This window comes from Lissotriton vulgaris, chromosome 4_1, assembly GCF_964263255.1.
Source record: "Lissotriton vulgaris chromosome 4_1, aLisVul1.2, whole genome shotgun sequence".
NCBI classification, from domain to species: domain Eukaryota; kingdom Metazoa; phylum Chordata; class Amphibia; order Caudata; family Salamandridae; genus Lissotriton; species Lissotriton vulgaris.
Window position 1 is genome coordinate 232,281,586 of NC_141691.1, and position 14,123 is coordinate 232,295,708.

Consider the following 14,123-nt stretch of genomic DNA (forward strand, 5'->3'; position numbering starts at 1 on the left):
AAGAGTCATCAAAAGGCAAAAAGTTCCGCCGGACCCCGGGAGCCGGCCGCCTATGTCGGGGGCGATCTCAGGCTACACCAGTGCTATAAGACTTGGGGAGGGTGTCGGAGCCAAGCGTCTTCTCCGAGTCCATGGCCATCACACCGCCCCTCAGGGGCCTCCGTCAAGCTGTTTAGGAAGGTAACATATCACATTGTTTTCTAATGCAGTCAGGTCCACAAACGACACTCACTTACTTTGAGAATAGTGAAGCTGCAGTAGGTGGAAATAAGCTTCAGACAGTGTTACAAGCACTGCTCATAACTCTTAACTATGGCACCCAACATCCAGAACTTATGCTATTTGAGAATGGCAGTGACATCGAAGCATCTCAGGGACCAAAACCATTAACGTACTTTCACGTATGAAAATCTTACTTGGGGAGGGGGCAGGAGCGAAGCGCCCCCTCCCAGTCAGCGCCACCACACCGTATGTTGAAAATCTGAAGCCATCGTTCTACAAAGTCAACCAAACTTGGATTGAAAAATCTAGAAAAATGTACAAACTGAAAACCAGTTTTGGTCTGCATAGCATCAGTAGCAACGCTTGAGTCAGCTTTGTGTCAAGCCGCCATTTTGATTCAACAAAGCACAGGCATTGAAAAAGGCTGAAATTCAGAACTCTAAACTATGGCACCCAACATCCAGGAGCTTGCCATCCGGATCTTGGAGCCTTGTGCTGTTTTCGATCTATTCACACATCGGTCCACTACTGACATCATCTTATAAACCAACGTTATGTAAATAGTTTTTTAATAAAATGTTTTACCCTGTTTCTTTGCTGGTGTGTTGTCTATATTTTTAATATTTGCATAGGGTTTGTCGTTATTTTGGGCGGGATGGGTGACGGAGCCGAGCTGTCTTGCAGCCCTCATGGTGTGGAGCTCAGTTCATCTCACTATTTTCGTATTTCTCATGAAGGGTTGTTCCTAATATTTCTATTTTAGCGAGGTCAAAAAGAGATCCAATTAGTGGCCTACTGATTTTGCTCGATTACTTTTATTTTTTTTACACGATTTTTCACTATCTGCAAAGACTAAACAGAGTATTGCGACTTTGTGCTTGTTTGTAAATAGAGAATGATCCAAAGAGAACCAATTCTAAAACAGTAAATGCTTGGACAACAATCAATCAAATGGAGAGACAAGCAGGCACGACGGATTACAACGGGGGCAAAGGCTTGCGTTAACTACCGTTCACTATCTGCAAAGAGAGAGTACTACTAAGACAAAAGAGGGGAGGGGGGGGTGCAGCGTTCAAAGCACATCAGCGTGCATAAATACGAAAATGTTTTTATCTATCACGTACTTGACATTTTAAAGCTTTTCATATTTGCTATTAAAAAACCAATGAAATTCACAGAAAAAACCATAGGTTATAGTGGATATATAGTTAGGAATTTGCATTTACAAAACCTTGAAAATTCAATGAAAAAACCATTGGTTTTAGGCCATATATAGTTAGGGATTTGCATTTACAAAACCTTATTTTACTCGCATAAAACCATTGAAATTCCATATATAGTTATAAGCGCTAACTATATATCGCGCACCCGCAATCCACTGCTGATGATGTCACATATTACATCATTCATGACATGGTTAGTGACATCACTGATGACATCACTGATGACATCTCAAATGACATCACTGATGACATCACTGAAAACATCTCATTTGACATGACTGATAACATCACTGATGATATCATTCATGTGATAATACGATGAACCTCTTCAGACTCTAATATAACCTTAGATACAATCAGTGTAAACAGACACTCACAGACTGTCACTCATCCATGGAGTTACTCACACACCTAGTCAGTCATGCAAAGAATCAATCACACCTCCATTTCCTCAACTATACAGTTATACAAACTTTACTTATTCAAACATATACTAACACATATTTACTCTATTATACAATCCCTGATACAAGTTCACAATGATCCATACAGCCACTCACACATTCACTGGCTCTTATGCACAGTTATTTATATATGTCAACTCTCACATGTACTGTGTTTTACATATGTACTTACTTTGACATGTAGCACTGAGATATCCATTCACTCACCAATACACTCATTCACACAGTCAACCGCCCATACAGCTGTTTGCACATGCACTTTTGAATCTATACATATAGTGAATTAACTACTCACACATCTATGTACAGAGTCACACACCTCCCAGCCACCCATACACACACACTCAGTCTCCCATACAAATACTTGGACAACCAATCAATAACCCATACAGTTACTCATATAGCTACGAATCAACATATGCAGCAGTTTGTAGAACAACAGATATAATGATGCACAAATTAAAACAGTTTAGTCACTAACCCATGCACTCAGTGAGACACATTTAATCACTCACTCAATCAGTCAGTCATGCACCTAGTAAATCCTTCATCCAGACACTTATACATCCACTCATTCTTCAATATGTAAAACATATTTTAACTTTACAGAAACATACAGTCACTGGATGTTGTCATCAGTGATGTCATCAGTGATGTCATTTGAGATGTCATCAGTGATGTCATCAGTGATGTCACTAACCATGTCATGAATGATGTAATATGTGACATCATCAGCAGTGGATTGCGGGTGCGCGATATATAGTTAGCGCTTATAACTATATATGGAATTTCAATGGTTTTATGCGAGTAAAATAAGGTTTTGTAAATGCAAATCCCTAACTATATATGGCCTAAAACCAATGGTTTTTTCATTGAATTTTCAAGGTTTTGTAAATGCAAATTCCTAACTATATATCCACTATAACCTATGGTTTTTTCTGTGAATATATATATATATCCGCTCAAACAGCACCACATGTACGAGTCACTCTCAAAGTGGGTGCCAACAACGCGATGGTGTCCGCATCTACAAATCCAAGCTCCAATTCCTTCAAACATACCCAGCCGGTTGGAAGGATAGTCAGCACTCACGAAAACAGCAGCAGCAGTTTCGAACAAACGTGTTTTGGGAATGAGTTCCCTTCGTTAGTGTTAACATCAGAATGCGTTACGCGGCACCATTATCTATGTTTGCAACCATTATTGAAACAAACAACGGACTAAGGTGATTGCACTCAAAATGCGCGCCATCTTGACTTGTGTTCAAATTGCACAGATAACCATAGAAACATTTCGCATTGCTTTTAGTTTCAACATGCATGACATTTGTAACCATTCATTATTTCTTCGACATATAGCACATTTAAGGCAATACTTGTCTTAAGAACGGTTCTTAAACAAACAATTATGCCGTGAATCGGCTACCCATAACTGTATCCTATGAGAAATTGAATCCCACGTAAATACTGAATACAATTATTCATAAAACACCTCTCTGAGCAAATTAGCATTGTCCAAGACAATGCTCATTATATACAAGATGTATCAAATTTAAAGTGCTATTTTAAACAAAATCTAGCCGTGGATCGGCAATTGCGGCCTATCTGGCCGCAAACATCTCAGAGTAATGTTACTAAACAATGTCAAGCTTTGCAAATGGTTTTTGGTCATCAGGCAATTACAGTATAGTACAATTTCATGTTAAAAAATCAGAATTTCCATCACTTAAGTGTTTTCAGTATAATAATTGTATTCAGTATTTACGTGGGATTCAATTTCTCATAGGATACAATTATGGGTAGCCGATTCACGGCATAATTGTTTGTTTAAGAACCGTTCTTAAGACAAGTATTGCCTTAAATGTGCTATATGTCGAAGAAATAATGAATGGTTACAAATGTCATGCATGTTGAAACTAAAAGAAATGCGAAATGTTTCTATGGTTATCTGTGCAATTTGAACACAAGTCAAGATGGCGCGCATTTTGAGTGCAATCACCTTAGTCCATTGTTTGTTTCAATAATGGTTGCAAACATAGATAATGGTGCCGCGTAACGCATTCTGATGTTAACACTGACGAAGGGAACTCATTCCCGAAACGCGTTTGTTTGATAAATACATTTTTCTGCTGAAACTGCTGCTGCTGTTTTCGTGAGTGCTGACTATCCTCCCAATCCGGCTGGGTATGTTTGAAGGAATTGGAGCTTGGATATATATATATATATATATATATATATATATATATATATATATATATATATATATATATATATATATATATATATATATATATATATATATATATTCATTTAAAAAACCATAGGTTTCAGGCCTTATATAGTTAGGAATTAGAATTTAAAAAACCATTGAAATTGATCCTATATAGTTAGTTGTACTAACTATATTTCGCACACCCGCAATCCACTGCTGATGATGTCACATATTACATAATTCATGACATGGTCAGTGACATCACCGATGACATCACTGATGACATCACTGATGACATCTCATTTGACATCGTGAAGAAGGGAAAATCGCCGAAATGCATTATGCTGTATACTGCAGTGAATAAAGGGCTCCTGAAACTTACCCCGTTGTGTCCTAGGATTACTTCACATGCAAGTGGTCGAGTGGCGATATTTTCTGCGTCTGCCAGGAACGCAGTACTAGGACCCGTCTTACAAGAGTCCAGGTACATTACTGGCAAAGAAACTGTCGCGGAATCGAGGTATCGATAGTTCCCTGTGACCGCCCCAGGAACGAGCAAGCTCAGTGGCCGCTGTCAGTGGCAGACCGTGACTGCACGGGGAGGCGGGCTGAATCCCTCCCGCTACACGGTCCGACTTGTTCTAATTTTGGCGGCTGAGCCGTTGGGGACCGGAGGGAGCCCTGGGCACATGATATACGGGCTCGCCTGCCACAACACGGCCCCTCTTTTGCAAGACACACAGCGCTCATATGAGCATGATCCGGCTGCCACACTGACTACATCTGGTGCATGCTGGGAGAGGTGGTTGGAGATTGCAATGCCTCTGCCCGAACTACAACTGGATCAGCTGATCTCCCACCTATGGGAGTGTCCAAGGAGTTTCTAAAGAGGGAGAAGGCGTCACCTGGCGGTTACCAGCATCTGAAGAAGGCAAAATCGCCTAAATGCATTATGCTGTATACTGCAGTGAATAAAGGGCTCCTGAAACTTATCCCGTTGTGTCCTAGGATTACTTCATATGCAAGTGGTCGAGTGGCGATATATATATATGTGATCAAGCCTTGTTTGGGAGGCGAAACGCGTCATGGCGGATGGCTGGCAACATATTTGCACAATAAATCACTGAGGAATTAGCACAAATTCTGGGCTTACTCGCGTTATTCTTCTCTGGAGAGGAATGGTGGTGAATAACGGTTCCGTTATATATATATATATATATATATATATATATATATATATATATATATATATATATATATATATATATATACTAGCAGCCCGTCCCAACGTTGTCCAGGTATGAATTGCTGCCGGCCAGTAGTATATTGTTTTGTAGAATTTCGTTTTGATAGCATTTCTTATCTGTGACAGGCCTGTAAAACGCTCTGATTCACAGTGCACTGCTGATGCACTTAAGAGTGCGCGTTCAGTAGTGTGTGAACTCGAGTTTCCCTGCTTTATTTTTCCTTGCAATATTATTTAGCGCAAACTCGACAACATGGCATGAGCACAATTTACATTACAGAAGAACACATTCATTTGTGGTAGGCACGGGGAGACAACGCAATTTGCCTGTAATCACACAATGTTGAGCTGATGCCGAGATTCGAACGTAGCTCCCCAGCTCTAAAGTTCGCAATTCTAGAACTTTTGGCGGGAGGTGTGTGTAAAAGTGTATGTTGGTGCTGGCCATCAATGAGAGAGACCTGTGCATTTTTCGAATGGGTGGTGAAAAAATATGAGTATGTTGCTGGAGATGTGGGCCGCCGTGCCACCAATGTACTTAATGGGGGAGGGTAAACACCCATTATTCCGCAACTTTCTTTCTGCATACCATCCCTCTGCATACTTTCATTACAAAAGTACCATGACTCCACAATGCCATTATAACGCATGGCATTACATTTTATATGCTTTTACCACGCATACATTTCCAAAGAAATTTGTTGTAAATGCATGAATGGTAAAAGCATGTTTTTTTATGTTTGGATAAGGTAAGTATGGGTATAGGGGTATATGTTTTGGGGTACTGAGGTATATGATTTGGGGTATTTGGGTATTTTAAGGGTTCAGATATAGTTTTGGGTTATGGGGTACAGGGGTAGTTTTAGGGTTTAGGGATAGGGATAGGTATGGGTTTTGCGGTACAGGGTTATTTTTAGGGTTCAGGGCTAGGTTTGGGTTTTGGGGTATAGGGGTATTTTTAGGGTTCAGGGGTAGGTTTGGGTTTTGGGGTACAGGGGTATTTTAAGGGTTCGGGGCTAGGTTGGGTTTTGGGGTACAGGGGTATTTTTAGGGTTCAGGGCTAGGTTTGGGTTTTGAGGTACATTGGTATTTTACGGTTCAGGGGTAGGTTTGGGTTTTGGGGTACAGGGGTATTTTTAGGGTTCAGGGGTAGGTTTGGGTTTTGGGGTACAGGGGTATTGTAAGGGTTGAGGGCTAGGTTTGGGTTTTGGGGTTCACTGGTATTTTAGGGTTCAGGGGTAGTTTTGGGTTTTGGTGTACAGTGGTATTTTTAGGGTTCAGGGCTAGGGTTGGGTTTTGCGGTACAGGGTTATTTTTAGGGTTCAGGACTAGGTTTGAGTTTTGGGGTACAGGGGTATTTTTAAGGTTATGGGGTAGGTTTGGGTTTTGGGGTACAGGGGTATTTTTAGGGTTTAGGGATAGGTTTGGGTTTTTGGGGTGCAGGGTATATTTATAGGGTTAAGATGGGTTAGTGTTTAAGGGTTTTGGGGTATTTTAAGGAGTAAGGGTGGGTTATGATTATGGGGTGCAGGTGTATTTTAAAGGGAGCAGGGTGGGATTAGCACACAATATGAGACATGGCATGAAGGGCGGAATGTACCACACGCCCCCAGCGTTTGTCACGCCCACCAGTACACGCCCACAGCACAACGCAGACACGCCCACAAGGGACTACTTTGCTGGCACGTTTTTTTTACCTTTTAAATGTATATGGTGGGCGTCTGCATAGCATATGTCCTTCTGCTGCAACTGCCCTTTCCAACGCTGTATTGGGTGTTGTGATTGGTGCTGTGGTTCCTGAGATTACCCGCCTCAAAGTTTTGGGCTCTCTCTTTATTATATTAGTATGGATATATATATATATATATATATATATATATATATATATATATATATATATATATTCACTGCAAAATCCTGTAATGCACTGCTTATGTCCTTACATATGTATATATATAAACCCGCTGTTACCAATTACTCCACAGTCCATTGGGTCGGTCAGCCTCTCAGCCTCTCATCCAGACAGCCAAGCACTAATAGCGCTTCACTTAGCAAAATTGGCCCCAAAAGAAAGGGCCAACTGCATACGACCCCTGAGGAAATCGCTAATAGTCATTCCTCCATCAAAAGGTTTACAAGGAGCAAATCACTAACAGACAGCTTAAACAAAATGCCTCAAGACGCAGAACAAAGGGGTTTGATCTGATACTTCTTCAAGAAAAATGGCACCCCCAGCGTCGACCAGGGCACCACCAAGGGCACAAAAGGGCTGGCAATTGCATATAGCCCAGGACACACCATCTCATGGCTGCGACCCTTATATCATTCAAGAGAGCAGTTCCAAAAGGCTGAAAGGACGGCCCCCGATTACACTTTTGCACTCAAGGGTGGCTCACCCACCTGCGTGGAGCCCAGCAATGATCAAGAAATGGTTGCCTCAGTCTGTGGACAACTTGATTCAGGGCAGACCAATGGATTAGCCAGTGATCTAACCCCCTCTCTACCCATAGATAAGGGGCATGACTCCACAACTGGCAAGAACCATGAAACAGCCCTGATCAAAGATGATCATGTCGCAGTGACAAGGGTGGAAAACCACCAGCCTAATAGTCATGGCCTAGACCTCCAGAATGTGGAGGTCACTGTATCCATACCAACACCTATGTGGCCACGGTCGCACTCATCAAACTAGTGCCTTGAGTTCCCAGTGGCAGGGGAGATCACAGCATTGTTCCTCCAAAATCTTTGCCTAAAGATTGAAAGAACTTTAGAACTAACCCCAAACTTGCTGGGGTTGGGGCTATTAGTGCCTCCACAGATCTCCAACCCAAAAGCAGACCACTGAACCCTCAATGATAGCGTGGTTGCAGATTTGCAGAAAGCATCCATGACTGAGATAAACAGCGCTTCCAATAGAGCCCTACTGTGACAGTCATCCATGATGAAAGTCCAAATAGATCTCCTGCAATCGATCGCAGGCCACCTGGTCAACATAAGCTCCAGGGTGAAAGAATTCGAAATTAAGATCTCCCAGTACTTGGTCTCCAACCCGGGGGAATGTTCCTGTTCCTGCTCAACACTCATGGAAAAATGGGCGTCTTTTCCCGAGGTCCTACCATGCATAGTAGAGATAGCCAAAGGAAGCAGGGATACGCTGACTTCAAGCAACATGGATGATAGGGTGACGGCTAACAGCTATCTCCAAGTGGTGAGTCATACAGATGGACCCTATCCGGCCCAAAGACAACAGTCGGATCGGGCCAAATAGTGGCACACAGGATCGATAATTCCGTTCATAGATCCAATGTAGCCCAAGCTACCCCTACTTCCCCCAACAGTGGGGAAGTAGTGGTAGCAACGTCCTGGCAACTGACTCCCAAGAACATACCCCCAGCAAAACTGACATTCCCAAACCTACCCTATCAAGGAGAGCAGAAAAGAAGCTGAATAAACAACTGAAAAGCAAAGTTAGGAGGGAGACAAACACAGCTATGGAAGACTGACCACCAACTCCCACAAAGGGATGCCAACGTCAGCCAGCCCTGTCCAATCCTCATTGTCAAAAATTGGGGCAACAAGGATCCTTTCATCGCCCCGCCTCCTGGAGACCAGCAAACACAGCTAATTTTACCAGGCAATCAGACTGCGAAGGGCCAAAAGCCACTTGCAAGATCAAGCCGGCCCATAGGCAAAGAAACAATAGCGGGAACAAGTTCTGCACCTGCTAAAAGAACCTCCCAGCCAGCGATGGCCACAACATCGCAGCATGGTTCAAAATTACTTGAGCTAAGCCCAAGCACCAGTCTTGGACAAGGACCAACCAAGGCCAGAGTAAGAGGTCCCAAGTAGGATCCGTCATAAGCAAACAAGGAAGCAAAAGCCTTACATCAATCTCAGCAGAGCACGCGCTTAGAAGGGTAAAAGCGGCCCAAATCCAGGGCACACCAACAATTGTCCATGAGGTAGTCCTCACCCAGAGATTTCACAGCACGGGATAGTACGACATACTGAACCGGAGCAACATTCTTTGCTTTTTTAAACACCTTGCCACCCTAGACCAGATACAAACCAGGGATCTAGACTGGGTGAGATTCCTGAGTGTCAAGGTGGACACACATGGTAACTCAACAGTGGTGGGCCTGAAGCAAAAGGAAATACAACAAGCTGTTCTGAATAATTCCACACAACTCCCCGAGTGGGGCATTGACTTTCAGACACTGTTGCACACAAAATATCCACACATCTTAGCACCAGATAGTGAGGGCAAGGTGCCTTGGTCAGTCCTGCATGGGACAAACTGCTTAGGATCCCCTGGAAGAAGTCGGACAGGCTCTAAGGACCCATGAGCCTCACAATTTCATGCGGAAACAACCATCGGGTCATCTGCCCAACACCACCCATATCGGACCAAACCGGAATTTCAAGAAGATGGCAGCAGAATCCCTAACAGCTGCGCCCCTAGGCCTGGCAGGGGAGAGGCCAGGGAAGGAACACTAGTAAAATCAGTGAAAATGAAAACTTGAAGCGGTTCCTGGAAATTTGAGACATACTCTGCTTCCAAGAAAGTTGGGCTTTGTCCAGCACTCCATTTGCAGGGTACTGCAAATGCTATGTTCCGGCAACAAAAAGGAATCTCTTTGGCCATCCGTTTGGCGGTCTATCAGTTTTTATAAAACATGTAAGCACCCTCGCTACTACAGATATCAATCTGATCTCATCCGGGTTGTAAGCTCTACAGATCAGAGGTCTGAATCTCAATTTACATCCAATGCACCTTCTGATAAAAACTGCTATATCAACCCGGCACAGACCACCATGACAGATCAGATGGAGGCACTGTCAAGGAAATTAGATGACCTTTTAAATGATTATAAATCTCACCAGATTATTCTAGCTGGAGACTTCAACTTGAAGCCAAATCCCCCCCTCGGGGATTAGACAGGGCTGCACTCATTTACGACCTCCTCAATAATCACAAGCTGACCACAATCCATGCATTGAAAGAAGCACGCTCAAATTCCTGGCATCCCCAACCTACCTTCCGGGATGCCTCAAGAATCTACTACATCATGGTCAGTGAAGCAATGGCGGCTAGTTTGGAAGACTTTGTAGTCAAGGATGGGACGGATAGCGATCACAGGCCATTAAGAGCTGTGTTTTAGCTGGAAGTATCGTCAGCTACCTTTCTCAAATTTATTGGAGAGTCAAGAGGGGATGAAAAACATAGTGTCCTGAGGAGGATCAAATGGCCAGACAAAATAGGCAAGAACCTCCAAATCTGGCTGGATCAGAAACAAGAAGTGAGCCTACTAATGCCGCTCTTACCGATAAAGGACTGGGAGAACATCGTAGAGGACCTACAAGCGAAGATGGGCCACACCCAGTCAAAATGCTCTAGGTCCAAAGGGCAATCAACTGTCAGAAGCATTTTCTCAACCAAAGACATACGCGAAAGAAACCGCTCCTGCGTAAGGCCCTTGTAACAAAGAAAAGAGGGGGCAGACTAAGTGAGGGTCCTTCATTCGCATCACTGAGGGCAGTGCTAAGGAAGAAAATGTGGGAACACAAAAAAGCCCCCACAGAGAGGGAATGGCTCAAAGTCTTCTCCCTGTTCAAGCAGAATAATCCATCAGGACTATGAAGACAAATAAATAGGATGAGCAGCAGAGGAGTCCTAAGAGAAAATGGAGTATCATACAAGACTGGCTGATCCATGTGAAACAACTATATTCAATCGCCCCCATAAACAAAGGCAGCTCAGAAGAGACCAGCCACGGGGTGGGACAACTGCAGCAACCTAGTACAAAGCCAAGAAAAATGACTTCTACCCCTGGCAACTCCCCCATGGGTAAGAGTACCCAGGCTGAGGTGCACTGCATACCGCCAGCTCAGATAAACCCTCAAATGGTCATCAAGTCCCTCAAGAACATGTAAAATGACGGGGCCCCCAGGCACAATGGGATTCCTGCACTGGTCCTCAAAAAGGACCCTAACTTTTGGGCAACAATTCTAACTCCCCTTTACAACTACACCTCTTCGACAGTTAAAACCAATGATTCCTAGAGGGGCTCTATATTGGTACCTATTTTTAAAAAAAGGGATTGTTTAAAGCCATCAAATTACAGGCTCATCGCCCTTCTCAATCTCGAGGCCAAGGCCTATGCCTGTCTCCTATTGAAGGATCTGGAGACCTGGGCTGAAGAAAAAAGTATAATGCCCTTCTATCAGACCGGTTTTAGTTTTAGGTCACAGTCACTGGCCATGGACAATGTACAGGCACTATCACACCTATCAGCCCAGGCAGCAAATAAGAACACCCCCAAACTCTTCTGCTGCTTTATTGATTATAGCACAACCTTCGACAAAGTTGTACGCAGAAGATTATGGTGGAAACTAGAAAACTGGGGAATTCCACCAAGCCTCCTGAAAGCAATTAGATCGATATATGAAGACACTTGGGTGCGGGTCAAAACAAGAACCTGCACAGTGTCCCCCAAAAGAACAACGAATAATGGGCTGAAACAAGAATGCGTGCTGGCCCCATCCTATTTAACTTGTACACTGGGGATTTGTGGGATGCTCTGAAAGGAGTCAGCCTAGTAGCCCCAATACTAGGAAGCGTGAGGCTGCCAGTGTTACAATACGCTGATGACACAGCCATAATGGACCACACAAAGGTGGGCCTACCAAGAGCCCTAAACGCATTGAATCACTTCAATAACAAGAACAACCTGATAGTTAACCAGGGGAAGACCAAGGTCGTCATCCTTGGGAGCTACCACCTGAAGAAAAAAAAAGAGTGGCTAATAGGAAACCTGCAAATTAACACAGTTGCTTCATATAACTATCTAGGGGTTTGGCTCACAGAACAGGCCAATGTGAACGTCCACCGGAAACAGAAGTCCTCCAAGGCCAATAAGGTTACACACCTGCTAAAACAACTGAGCCAACACCTGAGAAGCCCTTCTGCCGGACCAATATTGACAGTCTTAAAAGGGAAACTGCTTCCAGCCATTAGCTATGGCCACCTGGCTTTCCCAGGGTCACAGGATACCCTGCTCAACTCAGCCCAGCCAAAGCATATAAATCAGTGCTCCACATCCCGAGGTCTGGAAGGAATTTTAGGCTAAGACTGGAACTAGGTTTGTCGAGGCCAGATTTGATGTGCCAGGGGGAGATCATAAAGCTATAGCTAAGGATTCTAAGGGCTCCAGCCAATTCACTAAAAAATCAATTGAGATATATCTTCGAGGGGCCACGCTCGGCCTGGAACACCAGCCTTGGCAAAGTGATCAACTTACTGAAGATTGAGGAAGAGAGTATACCGCTGCTGGAAATTCCACTGAATGCCTAGAAAAAAGCAATAAATAGACAAGTGCGCGAAATTTCTTTTGGTCTGGACTTCAAATCTCTCCCTTCAAGCTCCCACTTAGACCAGCTGAACAACTCTTACATGGTAGGTAAAGCACAACCCTACCTAAGGGAGGCTCTCACACCCCAAGCCAGATGCAAAAAACTTTTTTTATGAGACTAAGCACACTAGGAATTGCCAATTTTAACCCTGCATGGGCCCGCAGGGGGGAATCCACAAATTGCAGACTGTGCTCTCACATGAGGGAATCTTGGTTGCACGTCCTAGGTTGCTGCCCCAACCTCAACAACAAATGCTGATTTGTATCACCCATGGAATAAAGTTGTGTTGTGTAGTGAAGTGTCAGCCTTGTGGTTTTCCGCCACAAACACGATGACCCTAGCAAGACTTGGGAAATTTATGCATCAGATCAGGATCGCCCTAAATGCTGCCAAGGAATACAATGAAACTTCGGTGATGACCCCTGCAAATCCAGCAGAAGAAAGCAGTCTGGTTTGCAACAAGCCCTGAGGCTATTACCCTCCATCACTCGCCCTATTGTTAAATTTGTTAGCATGAGCGGAAAGCCATTTTGTATTTCTGGCAGCCATCTTGTTTGCCATGTGCTGCCACGTGCTCGCCATGTGCTCTGTCCTCCATCAGTGTTGACTGCTCTTGTAATCTGCCTAGAAACAAACTATATTCAGCATCTTCCAACTTCGCACATGCTCAGTTGAGCTTGCAGCTGTCCTTGCAACTGTTTCTAGTATGTAAATGTCAGGATGTGTTTGCTAAAAACAGCCACTGTTAGCTCCTCCCACTTTGTTGAGCTAGCAGATCTTGCATGCCCATCTTAGGCATTGTGCATGCTTACATGAGCCAGGACTGCCCCTTGGTCTTATGCTGACTATGTAACCCTAAGCATATAAAAGGCCCCAGTTTTCTGTACTCCTTAGACTGCCTCATTCATTTGCTAAGGCTGTGTGATGTAGTCTCCCTGATCTGAGGTTTAATAAATATGTATTTTATATTTCAGCTTCTGAGTCAATTTCTTCTTTGTTGGTTTAAAAGGACCAAGTATCAGTGGGACCCCTGAGGAGGTTTCTTGTTTTCTTCAAATGGCGCCCAATGTGGGGCTCATCAGAGAAGTGTCTATCTAAGAAGTGATCTTGTCAGGAGACATAAATCTACTGTGGAGGAGAGGCAGGACTCTACTAAGGAGGTACTCTGTGCACAGAGATTCCGGGGATTCTCTGTCTCTGCAGCCCTGTATATTTCTGGTCTTCCTGATTTTGATCCTCTACATGATGTCACTCCTGACTGGGAACCTTTTTGGCGTGTGTATTTTGAAAACGACCGTTAGGTAATTCAGAACTTGGCAGTTAGAATTTGGACAACAATTTGTT